The sequence below is a fragment of the Maylandia zebra genome, linkage group LG7 (assembly GCF_041146795.1).
Source record: "Maylandia zebra isolate NMK-2024a linkage group LG7, Mzebra_GT3a, whole genome shotgun sequence".
Taxonomy (NCBI): domain Eukaryota; kingdom Metazoa; phylum Chordata; class Actinopteri; order Cichliformes; family Cichlidae; genus Maylandia; species Maylandia zebra.
The window spans coordinates 32651873-32666364 of record NC_135173.1 but is presented as its reverse complement, the minus strand read 5'-3'; the positions used below and the strand labels follow the sequence as shown (position 1 = coordinate 32666364).

The 14492-nt window shown below is 38.9% G+C and overlaps 1 protein-coding gene and 1 long non-coding RNA gene across 3 annotated transcripts in view; one reads left to right on the top strand and one right to left on the bottom strand.

Moving 5' to 3' along the window:
- LOC106676388 (uncharacterized) overlaps positions 1–8176 on the top strand; it is a 12269-nt gene extending 4093 nt beyond the window's left edge. Inside the window, exons 2-9 of the long non-coding RNA XR_003024453.2 lie at positions 1552–1644; positions 5376–6122; positions 6661–6756; positions 6853–6946; positions 7037–7148; positions 7235–7388; positions 7506–7633; positions 7747–8176. This is a non-coding gene — a long non-coding RNA (uncharacterized LOC106676388). The remainder of the gene's footprint in view (positions 1–1551; positions 1645–5375; positions 6123–6660; positions 6757–6852; positions 6947–7036; positions 7149–7234; positions 7389–7505; positions 7634–7746) is intronic.
- Positions 1–14492, bottom strand: part of dcc (DCC netrin 1 receptor) — a 354092-nt gene that overhangs the window by 298074 nt on the left and 41526 nt on the right. The gene's annotated exons all lie outside the window — the stretch shown is intronic.

Sequence of the window (14492 nt, the reverse complement as noted above, 5' to 3'; positions counted from 1 at the left end):
CCTCTGAAGAGTAACGCTTGCAGCCTTTCACTTAAAGTACAAAAATCAGATGTGAACTTGTGTTATTGTTCTTGAACGTATCTCAGCAGGTTCAGAGGGGTATGTATTATTAAGCCTTGCTGGGTCTGACTTTGCAGCTCCCTACAAACTTGCCTCGGAATAAGAATGCCAACAAAAATCACTGTCACATCACTGATCAGACACCAGCTTCCTTCAAAACACTGCTGAGATCTAAATATGTGAACCACTTCCTCCTGGTCCACTTGTCAACTTCAATTTTGTTAAATTATTATTATTTTAAATCCCTCGTGGCCTTGTTCAGTCTCTGCAGCACATGTTCTGCCTGTCTTCATGGATTGTATTTTTTGATAGGCTTAAGTGAAAACCTTGCAGCAGCAGCAGGTTCATCAACTCTCAGTTTGACTCCACCTGTCTCAGCGTCCAATAACATGTCAGACGGGCACCGGCAGGTTGTTAATGACGAGGTCTGGCTGATTCAGGAGGATGACGGTCGACTGCTTTTAGCATTAATATCTTTTATGACGTGTATGCGGCCTTCAGGCTGACACACAAGGCCTTCAAATACTAGACTGCAGACATGCTTTCCACTCATAGGTGATACAGCTGACAGCCAGAGCATCTGTTGCAGGACTCCAGCAAGATAGTTCTCTGATGTCTAAGTTATGATATTGAATTGATCTCCCAAGTTGTGACAATTCAGAAAAAAGGTAAAATAAACATTCTTACGGAAAGCATAAAAATTTACTCACATTTATTTTCAAAAAGGAAAGTCAATTCTTGTTTTCACCTATGACCTTAGACCTCTGCAGAAGGAATATGCATCAACAGATGGTCCCTAAATGAACTAAACCTTTTCCTTGCACATATTTTCCCTTGTGACAAGACATGCAAATAAAATGAGGATCCTGCTAAAGACAAAGCTGTCAGAACTGACAGCCAACATGGATCAACAGCTGGCTGCATGGATCTCTGCTGCTGGGCAGATGATTATTTAAAGCAGCCGAATGTCACAGAAAGTGTGATTTTGCGAGCCAACCGCGAGGAGTTGAGGCTGTGAGCGTTCAGATCAATTTGATCTGCAAATAAATCCCCCTTTAAAAAAAAAAAAAAAAAAAGCAGTGAAGAAGGAGAAGAAGAAGAAAAAGAAGTAGAAGATGTGCTCTGACAGGATTTCAACAGCAGCAGGATGTTAAATCCGGACAGAAGTTCCTGCTTCAGGGACAAACAAAACATCAGACCAACTTTCCATCAGTTGTGCTGAATGAAAGCACACATCTTTCCACTTGGCATCAGTGCATACCAGAACGGCTCACAAAACTATGAAGTGACTTCAACTTCTTAACCCACTGCTATGCTGACTCTACACTCATTTTATTATCTCAGGTATTAATGGATCTAGAGGTAGGACCAGCTCAGCTTACAGCAGGTCCTTGGTGTCATTTCACTTTCACTATCAAAATCTACTCGAACTCGACATGTATTCTACTTGAAACCAGTTCAACAACTGAATAATCTTTGGTTTTATTTAAGGGATCTTCTAATGGCATTAAGGAGGATTCACTGGGAGCTTTTATGGATAGGCGGGACTTCATGTGGATCTATGAGTGTTTGAAAGCTTAAAAGGTGAGTACAAACCAGTTATAAAAATGTGTTATTGATGTGTGCATTGATTGTATTGATATATGTACGTGATATAAAATAGTCTTAAAATGGCTCATTGAGTGTAAGGGTGTAGCTGTCTTGGCAGATTTAAAGGAGGTCTAACTAATATATTTACACATAAAGCTAGACTTTTTCAGTGACCTGTTAAAAAGCTAAAGAGGGAACGATTGCCCTGTGGGGGAAAACTCACTGATTTTCTTTAAACCAAGTCATATCTGCTCTAATTATTACTGGTGAGGGATGGCAAATACCTCACCTTTGGACTGGATTAAAACTCACTGACTGGGTCAGGTGAAATCAACTAGCCCCCAAAGATGAGTAAATCCCTTCCAGATGGGTCTTAAGATAAAAGTTTTACAAATCTTTTCATTGTATAAATATTTATTCCCCATCCCTAATTTCAGCCTCTCAACAGGAGCGATCTGATATACACATTCACTATAATGAATCCAAATATGCAATTTTCAGTGCTACTTCTATTACATAGTAAATTTACACTACTTAGAGACACAAAGGGAAGCAAATCGTTGAACAAATACCTTCTCTAATACACATGTAGCTATGTTGGTGCTTGAGTGGCAAATTAAAGTGCAACTCTGCACAGTGTCAAACAATCAAGCCAATTATCCCAGCAGGTATTCTATGATAAAAAAAATAAGTGAGGGAACATAAAGCTTTCCCCTGAAGGTTTGCTGCCTTGTAGCTGCTTCCCCTGAAAACCAGCTTCTCTGCCTGCTCGAGTCACTTGTTAGATGATGACACCGCCACCAGAGATGATGATGATAACACAGAGAAGAAATTGCACAAAGATGGTGCAACTGCATGGTGGAGAAAACTGTTCGAACATAAAAATATTCCTTTAGTTTAACTCTACACTCCTATTTGATTTTTTTTCAGAAAGTAAAAAGAAGATAAATCAAACTCTCAGGTCTTTGGGTTAATGTTCTGTTCTTCTAGAGTAAAAAATCCCTTTAGAAGATCCACACCAACACTGTATCCTCCCAGCAAGAGAGCTGTGTGTGGATATCTTGTTCCTCTGAGCCATAGAGCTTCATTGTTGGAGAAGAACTGTTCAAAAGACATCAGTGAGCCAAACTGATGCACTCGATGACATGTTGTGTCATTTCCATGAATTCAGCCCCCTATACACCATTCTGCTGTCCCAAGTACTCGTCACCACCAAACTAAAGCTACAATCATCCACGGCTGAAAGGGTTCACCGACAAAGCAGCTATTTCCTCTTTTTAAAAAACTGCAGAATTGTAGGTCTACATGTGATATAACCATCCTTAGCCCATGAAGATAGAGCTGTAGGCAAGGAAAAAGTGGAGAGAGCTCTAAATTTGACGTTTACATTTACAAGTAGCCACAGCTCTAAATCTCAGCTATAAAGGACATGGCTCTGTTCTGGGAAATCTCCTTCGACATATACAGATGGCTAGCCAAAAGGTTGGAGGGCAGATGCTGGATTACCTTACAGAACACAATAGGCATGAATGATAATTAAGTTAGAAACAGCATGAAACATAAAGCTGAGGTAGGGGTGGGTTTCAAAGTGGCTGGCAGTTTAGCAAAACTAAGTTGAAGCAAGATAAAAAGCACATCTCATTAGAAACTGGATGTATAGACGTTTATGAGCTGAACCATCAGCTGATGTAGGCTAAGCCTGACTTCATGGCCTGTCTGAACTAACACTATAATCAATTCAATTCATCTCCCTACTGGTTATATTCAGTTATACTGACAGCAATGCCCTTATCAATTCTGCTTATAGGTCAGATTCCTTATTAATTCCCTTATTGATTCCTCATCAATTTTCAGTGTGTGGGGGGAGAAGTATGCCTACACAGATTTTCAAGATCAATGCAGCAGTAGTAATAGCTGTACGTTCAAAAACAGTGCAGAAAAGTGCACACATGCTAGTTTGGTGTGCAAACACACTAACACAATGAGTTTGCGTTTTCCTGTTGTAAACTGTCAGACAAGTGATTGTTTACAATGGACTGATCATCTGGAACGTACTCTTGTCCCTAGTAGCATCTCAGTTTGCAGTGCAGGGTTTAGTGAGGAGCTCAGGTTTTGGTCTCACCATCATATACAGTAAATTCACGTTTTGAAGCATTGACTTTAGTTGTGTGGCTGCCCCCATATTTGTTTTGCTCTGTAGAAACTGTTGTTATATGAATTGGAACTAACTGCACACTCATCCAGTAGCAGCAGTAACATAGCTAATTGCAAGGTAGTCATAGCCTAGAGCTATGCTTTCATTGTCTGTTTTACTCTAAATGGGACCATAATTTACAAAATAAATCTCTTGTATAAAATAAGATGTGAAACCCACAATTAAAATCAGAATTCAAAAGGAAAGTGTGTACCGAAGTCTCAAAACAACTGAGCAGTAGCGTCATTCAGACAGTGTTTTGAAACCAATGGCCCCCTACTGGTCATAACAGAAAATGCAAGTTTAATGGACTTCCACATTTAGCAAGATTTGTGCTCCAGTGCATGTTCCTGTCCATCTTTGTACAAACAGGCATTTCATCAGATGGAGGCAGTGTACAAAGTATGTGGTACAACTGGCCAGTGGGACATTTATGCTTGTCAGCTTCAGAGAAGGGTGAAGTTATAACTTGAACTTTGAAGTTTTTTGTGGCTGTCTTGTTCCTAGTGAACACAGTTTTTGCGTCTTTCTCTATTCAGGCCCACTTGTCAACCAATAAGCCATGATGCTTACATCTGCACAGGAGCACATCTGGGGTGGGTGACCCCCCCACCCAATTGTGTACGCAGACCAATACATTTGCAGGACCATAAAACTTGTTTAGTATATCTTTTCAGATCCCAAAGCTACAATCATCATGGTGGTAGTGATGCGTCCCTGTTGACTGCTTAAAACCTTTTTGCAATTAAAGTTAATTGTGTCCATTTGTTTTGGGGTCTTTTGGGTATAGCAACACTGTGCGACACCTGGGTATCAAATTATGTGACAATACCTTTGCAGGTAAAGATGTGGGCCTACCTGAGGGAGATGGGCTATTTAAATTGGTCCTTTGACTTAGCTAAAGTCATTTTTTGCTGGCTTTTAATATAAAACAGGTTTTAATCAAACACAAAAATAAATAAATAAACTGGCTTGAGTCGATGTTTTATATACAGCCTATTCTCCCACTGTGACTTTAAAACTTTTCGAAGCTGCACCTAAAACAAAATCGGATCAGAATATGTGTCTGAAAAATACATCCAATCAAATGAAAATCCCTCAACTGATCAGATTAAATTGTGAGGAAATCTGCCTCCATCTGCAAGTTCAATTAACTACAGTAAATTTTTAATAAACCCCATCAACACAGCGCCTTTGTTGATCTGTTTTACTTTTCAGTTTGAGTTGTTTGAGCACAAACGTGCTCAAAGTCTGATCCATGGTCAGTGTAGCAGCCATTAATTTCACACAGACTGGTTCAGACAGAGGGGAGAAAAAAACGAGAGGAAGAAGCTCTAAGCTCATCCTCAGCTTCATTCTCGTTCAGTCTCGATCCACTCCCTTCCCCTCTCTCTCACGCTCTCATTTTTGCCTTCTCAGTGTCTAGGTCTCTCGCCCTCTCTCGCTCTCACCAGTGCAGTCTCAATGATGTATGACTGCCATCACTGAAAATAATGACTCGTCTGCCCGTAATCTTTTATTTCACTGCAAGGCCGAGGTGGAGGAGGAAGAGGAGGGGGCAGAAGCTAAGAAAAGAGGAGGAAGAAAAAGAAAGGAGGTGGGGACGAGGAGAGGGAGAAAGAAAAGAATAATCTTTTATATGTGGATGAGGTGGCAGAGATACTGCCGTCTATTTGGAGGAGGAGGAGTACGAGGAAGAGGAGGATGGAGACTATAACAGGCAGTCCACACTGACTCCCCAGTGACTGAACCAACCTCAGATTTACTGAGTATGAAGAAGTCAAGTCCCTCAGAGTTCATACTGTACTCCATAATCATTTCACTCCCATCTATATGAACAGAAAATTCTATACCTCACCAAAAAATGATAATTTAAGTATATAAAAATAAAATTTAAATGAATTGATTTAATATTACGATTTCCGCTGTAATAATACATGTACATGCATTTATACTGGGTCAGTTTTTCCAAGTGTCCTGCATGGTATAAGCCCAAGGTAGGGCTAACTTGCCTCAGAATAAAGATTTCTTTCCCCACACAGTAAAAAATGGAGTGTCAATATTTCAGAGTAAACCTATTTTAACCTAGATAGAGTATTTACAACTCTATGAGGAGTAAACCAGCTCTAACATCAGAGTTAAAAGTCAGTGTAAAGTTTGTTAGTCACGCAGTGAAGACTTCACTCCACACAGTGTTGATTATTACCAGTCCGCAGGCGTGTGTGGCCTCAGAGCTCTAATGCGCAGGGAATTTTCTCCGAAGAGCTGCCACAGTCAGGTAAGTGAAGTTAACATTCCCATACTGGTAACATTGTTTAAAAGGTATTTTTAAACTAAGTAGCTCTTTATAGTTTCACTGATGTCGAGTGAGGACATGTTAGCAGCATTTACCCATAGGTTTAATGGCATTCCAGTAGCTACATGCTAGCAGTTGCTAAAAGTTAAGATGTTCGTTATCTTCTCACTGCGTTAATATGAACCTAAAACATTTTAACTATGTATTTCTTCTAAATGCTGTCTAAATAATATCATTGTCACATGTCAAATCGCACAGTTTGAACAACTAAATTACCGTTTATCAGTAAGCTAATAATCGCTAATTAGCTTACATGAGCGAACATACTTTCAGAAAAAGTGGGTAACATTACCATAAAGTTAACTTTACTGGTTTATATTATTTTAAGCAAATGCCAAAGGCATACACTACTTTAGAGTTTTGCTCATTATTTAGTAAGAAATATGTATTTTGTGTAAATTAACTGATAGCAATGTTAATGACATGTTAAGTAATATTAAGTAATGTTCCTATTTTATAGAAAGGTTTAAGAGTATGGACAAACCAAATCTCTGAGAGATGCAACCAGAAGACGGATGAGAAACATACTTGAGGCTGAGATGACAGAATGACATGGGTAAGAATCAAAAATGTAAGATATAAAGAAACATTTTAAACATTGTATTATTTTTAATTGTGATGTTTAATGCCAATTATTGAATTTATACATTAGGACATCTCCCCCTAAAAGCGTAAGAGTGATGTATGTGCAGGACATTGTTGCTCTGTCTCCATATCTGGAAGACCCATATTCACAACATGGATATGTAAGTAAAGGGAACTTTTCAACATTAAATACATAATTGCCCTCAGAAATGTTGATAACATAGTCCTTCTTCGTTTATTTAATTATATAGAAACATTACTACGATCCAGAGAACAGTTCAGGATACATTGCATGGCGGTTGAAGACCATTCAAAGAAAAGCTGTGGAGGAAAGAAGCGTCTCAGTTTGCAAATCTCCCAAAAGTAAGTTCACTTATCATTTAAATGATACTGATGTAATTTGTAGGCAGGATTCAATCAAACACCTCATTAGTATTTTTGCATTACAGATAGAACAAGATTTCCGACTCCTGTTTTGTGAGGTCACTGGGAGCAAATTCTTGGAGAGGTGGCTCACCAATCTCAAAGCAAAGGTTGTAAAGGAAAGTCATGGACTTGTCCCCACCTCAGAGCTCTTGGAGTTAATGTGCAATGCTGAGTCAGGTACTGAAGTTGAGAATGGTATGATTGTGACTGTTTTTATTTGCCATTGTTGGTTATATAGGTAATTCTGTCAATTCAATGTATTTTTGGAATAATTCTTTGTTTATTCGTCTGTAGGCTGGGACAGTGACTTGTCTACTATCTTGCTGCTGCTACATCTGCTACCACCATCTGCACAAGGGCGAAAGAGACCAGGAAAGATGTCTGCATCTCAAGCTGTCAATAACCTCATCAAATTCCCAAAGGTATGTTGTTTAAAATATACTTTCCATCACCTCTATTTTCATGGACAGTGAGTTGAGCTAATCTACTGTCAGAGGATAGTCACTTAATACTGTTGTTTAATGTGTTGTTGTAGGCTGGAACCAGTGTACAGCAGCATCTAGACAACATCACCCGAAGCAGTCAGCCCTACCATCTTACCCAGGGATCCACAAGAAGCAGCATTCACACCTTCATTGTGATTGAGAAGCATGCACTTCCATGTAATGCGACAGGTTCTGTAGGAGCCCTTGATGAACTCTTTAGGGCCCATTATGTCTTTGGTACATCATACAGTTCATCCCTGACCAACTTTGTTACTTTTCTGCAACTACGACATTGGGGAAATGTCATATTGCTTTCTCTAGTGAGCATCATAGAACTGTGAATTGTAAAGGTTTGTTACGTTAATTAAATGACACTGAATTGAGAAACATAATAAATGCTGTTACTTTAACCTGTATATTTGTTGTTATTTCCATAATGTAGGATAGATCACAGTTATTTAGTAATATAGCATCATAAGATGAATATGAAAAAAATCACACTACAGAGAAATAAAAATGATATATTATTACACATCAGAGTGTTATTATTAAACTAAATTTGGAGTAAAATAGCTCTATAAAGTGTAATCAAATTACTCTGAACAGTGTGAATAACCCTCAGTGTTAAATATTTTTACACATTTTGTTGTTAATTTTGACACTAAATTGAGTACAATTAACACTGAAAAGTTAACACTGGCCATAGAGTAAATTTAACTCTAATTTTGAGTGGGACCAAATGTTATCTGAAGCAGAGTTAAAATCAACTCTGTAAGTGTAAAATTGACACTTGGTTTTTTACTGTGCAGCTGAAATAATTTCCACTGGAAAATATTCTTTGCTTTTCCTGCATTTTATCAGTTTTGTCTGGAATTTGACTTTGAGGAAATGGAGGAAGTCGAAAAAGCTATTGGCAAACTGATGGAAACACTAAACCATTCTCATCGCAGGGCCTCAGATACTGCTAGGTTATCAAAACCGCTGGCTCCACAGAGAGAAACGAGGTGTTTTTCGTTGTGGTCACGGCAATATTGGCCAACAAGTGTGACACTGTTTCACCCATGGATGCAGCTTCCAGCTCTGGAAAGAAGAATGCTATAACATTTTATATATTTTTTTCTTTAATGGACGGGAGGAGGCAAGTTCCCTGGTTGCGTAAAGAAATCCAGTGTATAAAAGTCTGAGGGAAAACAATGCTTATTTTCCTTAATCACCACCTACAGTAAAAACTTTCCTGTTAAACCGATGGTCTCAGTCCCTAGTTTCGCGTCTTATTTAATCCAATATGATGATTCATATTGTAAATTATGTTCCTGAATATAGTTCAAAAGTAGAACAGAGCAGAGTCCGCTTAAAAAGCCCTGGCCTCTGACTGAAAACGACACTGTCCCTCCTGTTTATAGTCATAACTTACTTGTGTGATGTGTGGCTTACACTACATGTAACAACATTAACTGTGCACACTGGAAAAAGATAGCCAGTGGGTTCAAATGTTACACCAGGTGGTCAGTGCCGAGCATTTGTTTGTGCTAAGTTGTGTATAAGAGTACACTCTTTACCAGCAATTAAAGGTAATTGTGTATCTCGATAAAACAGAGACCCATTACAGCAACACCCCATTAATGGGTTTGTGTAATATCACCAGTGTTGGGTAAATTACTTTAAATTAGTAACTTAGTTACATTACTAGTTACTTCTATCAAAAGTAACTCAGTTACTTCAAGTTACTCGTTACTTTCAAAGTAACTAGTTACTAGGAAAAGTAACTTTGGTTTTACTCAGAATTCTCTTGTTAATGTGTTGCTTCCGTAACTGGATACCCAGCAAGAGTGCCAGTCTTCTAGCTTGCTTACTTGCCACAAGTGCACTGTGCCACCTAGCAATAGAAAGGAAAAGATAATGTGCATATTTCCACGAGAGAAATCCCACGCCTGGACCGTCGTTGACCACCGCCATGATTCTAGCCTACGTTACAGCGTCATGTGCGCTTTTTACATCCAACGCAAAAACTGCAGTCGACGTCCTTTTAATTGTACTCAGAACTCTGAAATCCTGCCTTCCGAATAGGAAGATGTAGGTAACACCAGACTGCAGATGAGCTGCATACAGAGCTGGACTGGGACAAAAAATTGGCCTGGGCATTTTGACTACCATTATAGAAAAAAATCATAAACCCTTTGAATGAAAACAAACGCTGTTGTGACAGTGATGTACACTGTTTTGATGGTATATATGCATCAATCTATCAATCGTTTGTTGTAAGATTCAGATAATTATTTTTTAAAAGCTAGACATTTTAAATGAGAATAAGAAAGAAAAGTATTTCTTTGTGCCCCCCTCTTCCTGTTAATGCCTTACCTGGCCCCCCTGGCAAAACTTTGCTAGACCCGCCCCTGCACAGTTACCAGCTGTCAGCTACATAAAAAAGGATCCTGGTGTTATTTGTCTCTCAGAAACAGTTCATAACTTCCCTTCAACTCATTCTTGTCACCTAAAAGGTAAACCTGTTTCTCCATCACAGCTCTGATGATCCAGTAAGGACATCTCCTGGTTTCATCTTCATGTTTCCCTCTCACCACATATACAAACCATATCATGACCAGCAGGTTTACAGCTGTGGCTCCAGCAAACATCATCTGATACTAGAAATTAATATTAAATAAATTCTAACAACAGCTGATCAAGCTTAAACGTGCTGCTGTTGTTTACCGCGACATCCGCTGGTTTATTCTTTCTGTGGGCGATAAACAAACAAGAGAGAAAAGCCGATCAGCAGATCATTGATCAGTTTCATGATTGAAGTAGAATCAGGAGAGAGAGGGGAGAGAAGAAGAGGCAGCTGTGCAGCAAAGACAGAATAACTCCAGCTTTGTGTCTTTTCCGGGACAAACTGCGTTCCTTTTCACCTCAATACGAAACGTGTAATATCTTCTTTTACGGGACGGTTGGCAACTCTAATAATTAACCTTATGAACAAAATAAAGTTCAACATCAGTAACTTCATAGCACCCACCCAGCTGTATAGAAACTCCGTCATGCTAGCTAGCACACAGTACAAAAAAGTCAGCATAACGAAAATAAACTCCACCTAAACTTGGTTCATATCTGACCCAGAGAGACTGCAGGTCATAACTTCTTACCTAAAGTTCAGTTCGCCTGACACTCGGACAGGCGGCTGCCTCGGGTCTCTGCTCCTCCTGCCTCCCCTTTCCTTCATCCACCTGCTGGCCTCCACCACTTGCTAATGTTACTGAATCTGTGGAAGCTCCGCGATAGCCACCACACGAAGTAACGAATAACGACCCTATCTAAATCCCAGTAACGACTAACGCGTTCCTGATTTTGGCATAATAACTAGTTACCGTGCTCGTTACCACAATAATAACGTAGTTACTGTAACGCGTTACTTAATAACGCGTTAGTCCCAACACTGAATATCACCAACCGATGGGCTAATGTTGTGTCCCTTTTGGATGGAGCTCAAGAGGTCTGTATTCATGACCCTGAGGCTCAGTAGCACTGAGTAAGGTGACATGTTAGTGCCAATATTAAAATCAGCTTGTTTGGTGTGTTTAGTGTCTTAAAATGACCACTGATGGAAATGTCCATAGTTTTGCAGTCAATTTAAAACATGATAGCGCGATATGAGAGGTTCACGAAATTTTCATAAAACACTCTAAATCTAAACCACATCTGCTCTTACTACATCCCAGATTTTGAGCTTTACTACTTTTACCACATGTGCAAATTAGCATAAATGAGTAAAATGAGTATATTTCTATTTGATGTTCTGCTTTCCTGGAGTTTATTTATGTAGCAACTATGTTTTGATGATTTATAAGAAGTTTTTGTATTTATTACGAACGACTGTGGAGGTGATCTGAACTGCATCAGTCATTGTTATCTTCCCGTCTTCTCCATCCAAAAACGAGCCCAGAAGAGTTTTAAGCTGCTGCTCATTGGGCTCGTTAACAATGTCTCTTTCGTTAAGGATCTCTCCGCTCATTAGGCATCTCCTTCCTAACGAGCCGTCTCCTGACCTTGGAGTTGTGGGGTTTTTGCCAGGGGGGCCTAATGAGCACACTCTGAATGTCCTGTCGGCATATGGAGGAGCTGCCCAGGCATCTTGGCTGAAGATGGGGCCTCCGCAGGAAGAGCTGGACTTCCTCCAGAAGACATCCCGCCAAAATGAAGAACATGAATAGCTTGTTGGCATTGTTCATCTTATCCTGCTGCTATTATCATTTCTAAAACCTCTTAGTTTATATCATCATTTAAATGAGTTGATTTTGTTACACAGTCTATTTTTTGTGTGTTCTATTGTGTTCTCTCTTTTTTTGGCTTTCTGCTTTTTTTTATTTGTAGAATTTCCAATGAATGTTGAGACTGAACCTCAGGCTTTCTTTTATACAGAAGCACATTAATATCACACTGTGATAATCCTCCTCTGTGAGTTCTATCAAAACAGGCAACAATAAAGTGCTTCATTGTACAAACCGAGATTCTCCTCCAGGAGTTTTTTTCCCTCCTTTTTCCTTCACAGTTTCCTTGAGTATTGAAGGGCCGAGGTGGAGATGGTCCATGCGTGCACCGTATGGTGAGCGGGGACACATGCAAACACTCAGGGCTGTGTGTGTTGGCAGTAGCTGTGGTGTTGTGGGTAATTTGGTCAGATATGGAAGAAATCATGCCAACAAGGCTCCAAGCATGCAGAGAGCAGACAGGAACTAATGACCTTCACACACACGTTACACACCAACCATATGTTTCTGTGTGTGTGTGTGTGCCTAATGTCTGCATGCCTGTCTGGTTTTGGGTTTGGGTCATCTTTTAATTCATTTGTTTCCTTATGGTATTATGATCACATTTTAATAGCTAGTATAAATAATGGTACACTTGTGAAAGGGAGTGGGCTGGTTTGACTGCTTGACTGATTGTGATTGCTTATGTATATAACCAAGTTTCTGGAGCTGTGTTTAAGTTGTTCACTTGTTTTGCCAAATATTCACCCACTATATAGTGTTTGCTAACTAGTGCACTACACTACAAGTGTAGAAATCTGTTGATACATTTCAGACACTGCACTGTATCACTGCTACATAATTACATTCCTTTATTGCTGCTCCTAAAACAATGGGCCACTGAAACCTCAGCACTGGTATCTTTGGTTAACTATAGCAGAGAGTTGAAATATTTTCACAGAAGAAAAAAAACAAAACAAAACAATATTGCATATATGTGCACATTTAACTTGTTTTATAACATACTGAACTGTATTTAGCTACCTAAGCTTGATAGTAACTACAGCTACAACTAGCCTGCTTTTGATGAATGTATTTGGTATAAAACAAACTACGCCTCAAGGTATAATATTCATGAGAGCCATTTTACAACATACCAAAAACATATTTACAGTTTGGACTGAGAAACTGAAATCTCAATGGGGTTCTGGTATTTGAATATTATTTAAAGAATTCTGCTGCAAGGCTGAAACATCTGAGAATTATTATGCATCCCAGGTACTCAACATGTAAGAAAATCACATTGTCTCCATATATACCACCTCTACTTTCCCCCTTTCCCCCCTGATAACAAACAGGCGACAATGCATGATGGTACTAGTCGAGTAATGTAATGTACATCCTCTGGACACTAGCCTTTGTTGTTTCAAACCACCATTATAGCGCACTATATAAGCAGATAACAACTACAGTTCAGCTTTACAGACATTATATAGTGAACAGTGGACAAGCCATAAACAGGCTGGATCTCTATTACTGGCTATTGGTGCTTTGTTTTTGGCTTGTTAGCACACCCGTCCACACAGCCACACACACTACACACATTACAAATGAACTAACTGCAATTTATTTTTCTCCAAAAAGTTAAGTGATATCTCTTCATTCCTCTACAGTCAGACTGTGACAAATTGGAGGCTTGTCTGGGATTTGCATCATTACAGAAATATGTACTGTGTGCTGTGGCTTCTTCAAGTATGATCTTGCTATTTTTTGTTCTACAAGTTAAAAGGAAAATCACAGAAAAATGCGACTAATAAATTCACCATGACATAAAAGATGTAAATATGTTGGAACATTTGTTTAGCAATATAACGTTAAAATGCTAAAGATCCCATATGTGGAAACTGGATCCCAAATACAGTCAGCTGACTAACCCCTTGGAGCCACTGATAATTTTTTTTTTTTTTTGGGGGGGGGGGGGGGGGGGGATTCTGATGTAGCAATGCTATCCAAAGGATGGCTCTATCTATGAATGTTGATCAATTACAAAAAAAAGTCATAATAAATAATAAAAAGCAAACCAAAACCATTCCTCCACCAAGAGACTTGTCCCTAATTTATTTATTCTACTTAATATGCAGAATGTGTTCACAAAATTGAACTAATGTCTGTATTTAACCATCTATTGCTTCACATGGATTTCTACCATATCGATAGTTTAAAAAAATTACCTTTACAAGTATTTGAAAAAATCTGAGCAATCCTGCAGTTTTTTTGCCTTATCCATCTTACATCTTTCCATTTAAATCACAGCCTGACATTAGGATTGCAGCTGAGTGTTATATTTATTGTAATAACTTTAATTGCCCTAGCCTGAGTGGGCTTTGAAAATAAATGAAACTAAGAAACACAGTACTACAATCTAGCAGTATAAAAGCTGAATTGAATCTAATAGAAGTCAAGCATCCATTGAAAAAAATTGCCTTAAAAATATTTTTAAAAAGCTGCTTTTGATTCTTATGTTTACATTCAACAGCAAAGATGAAAGCAAGTGC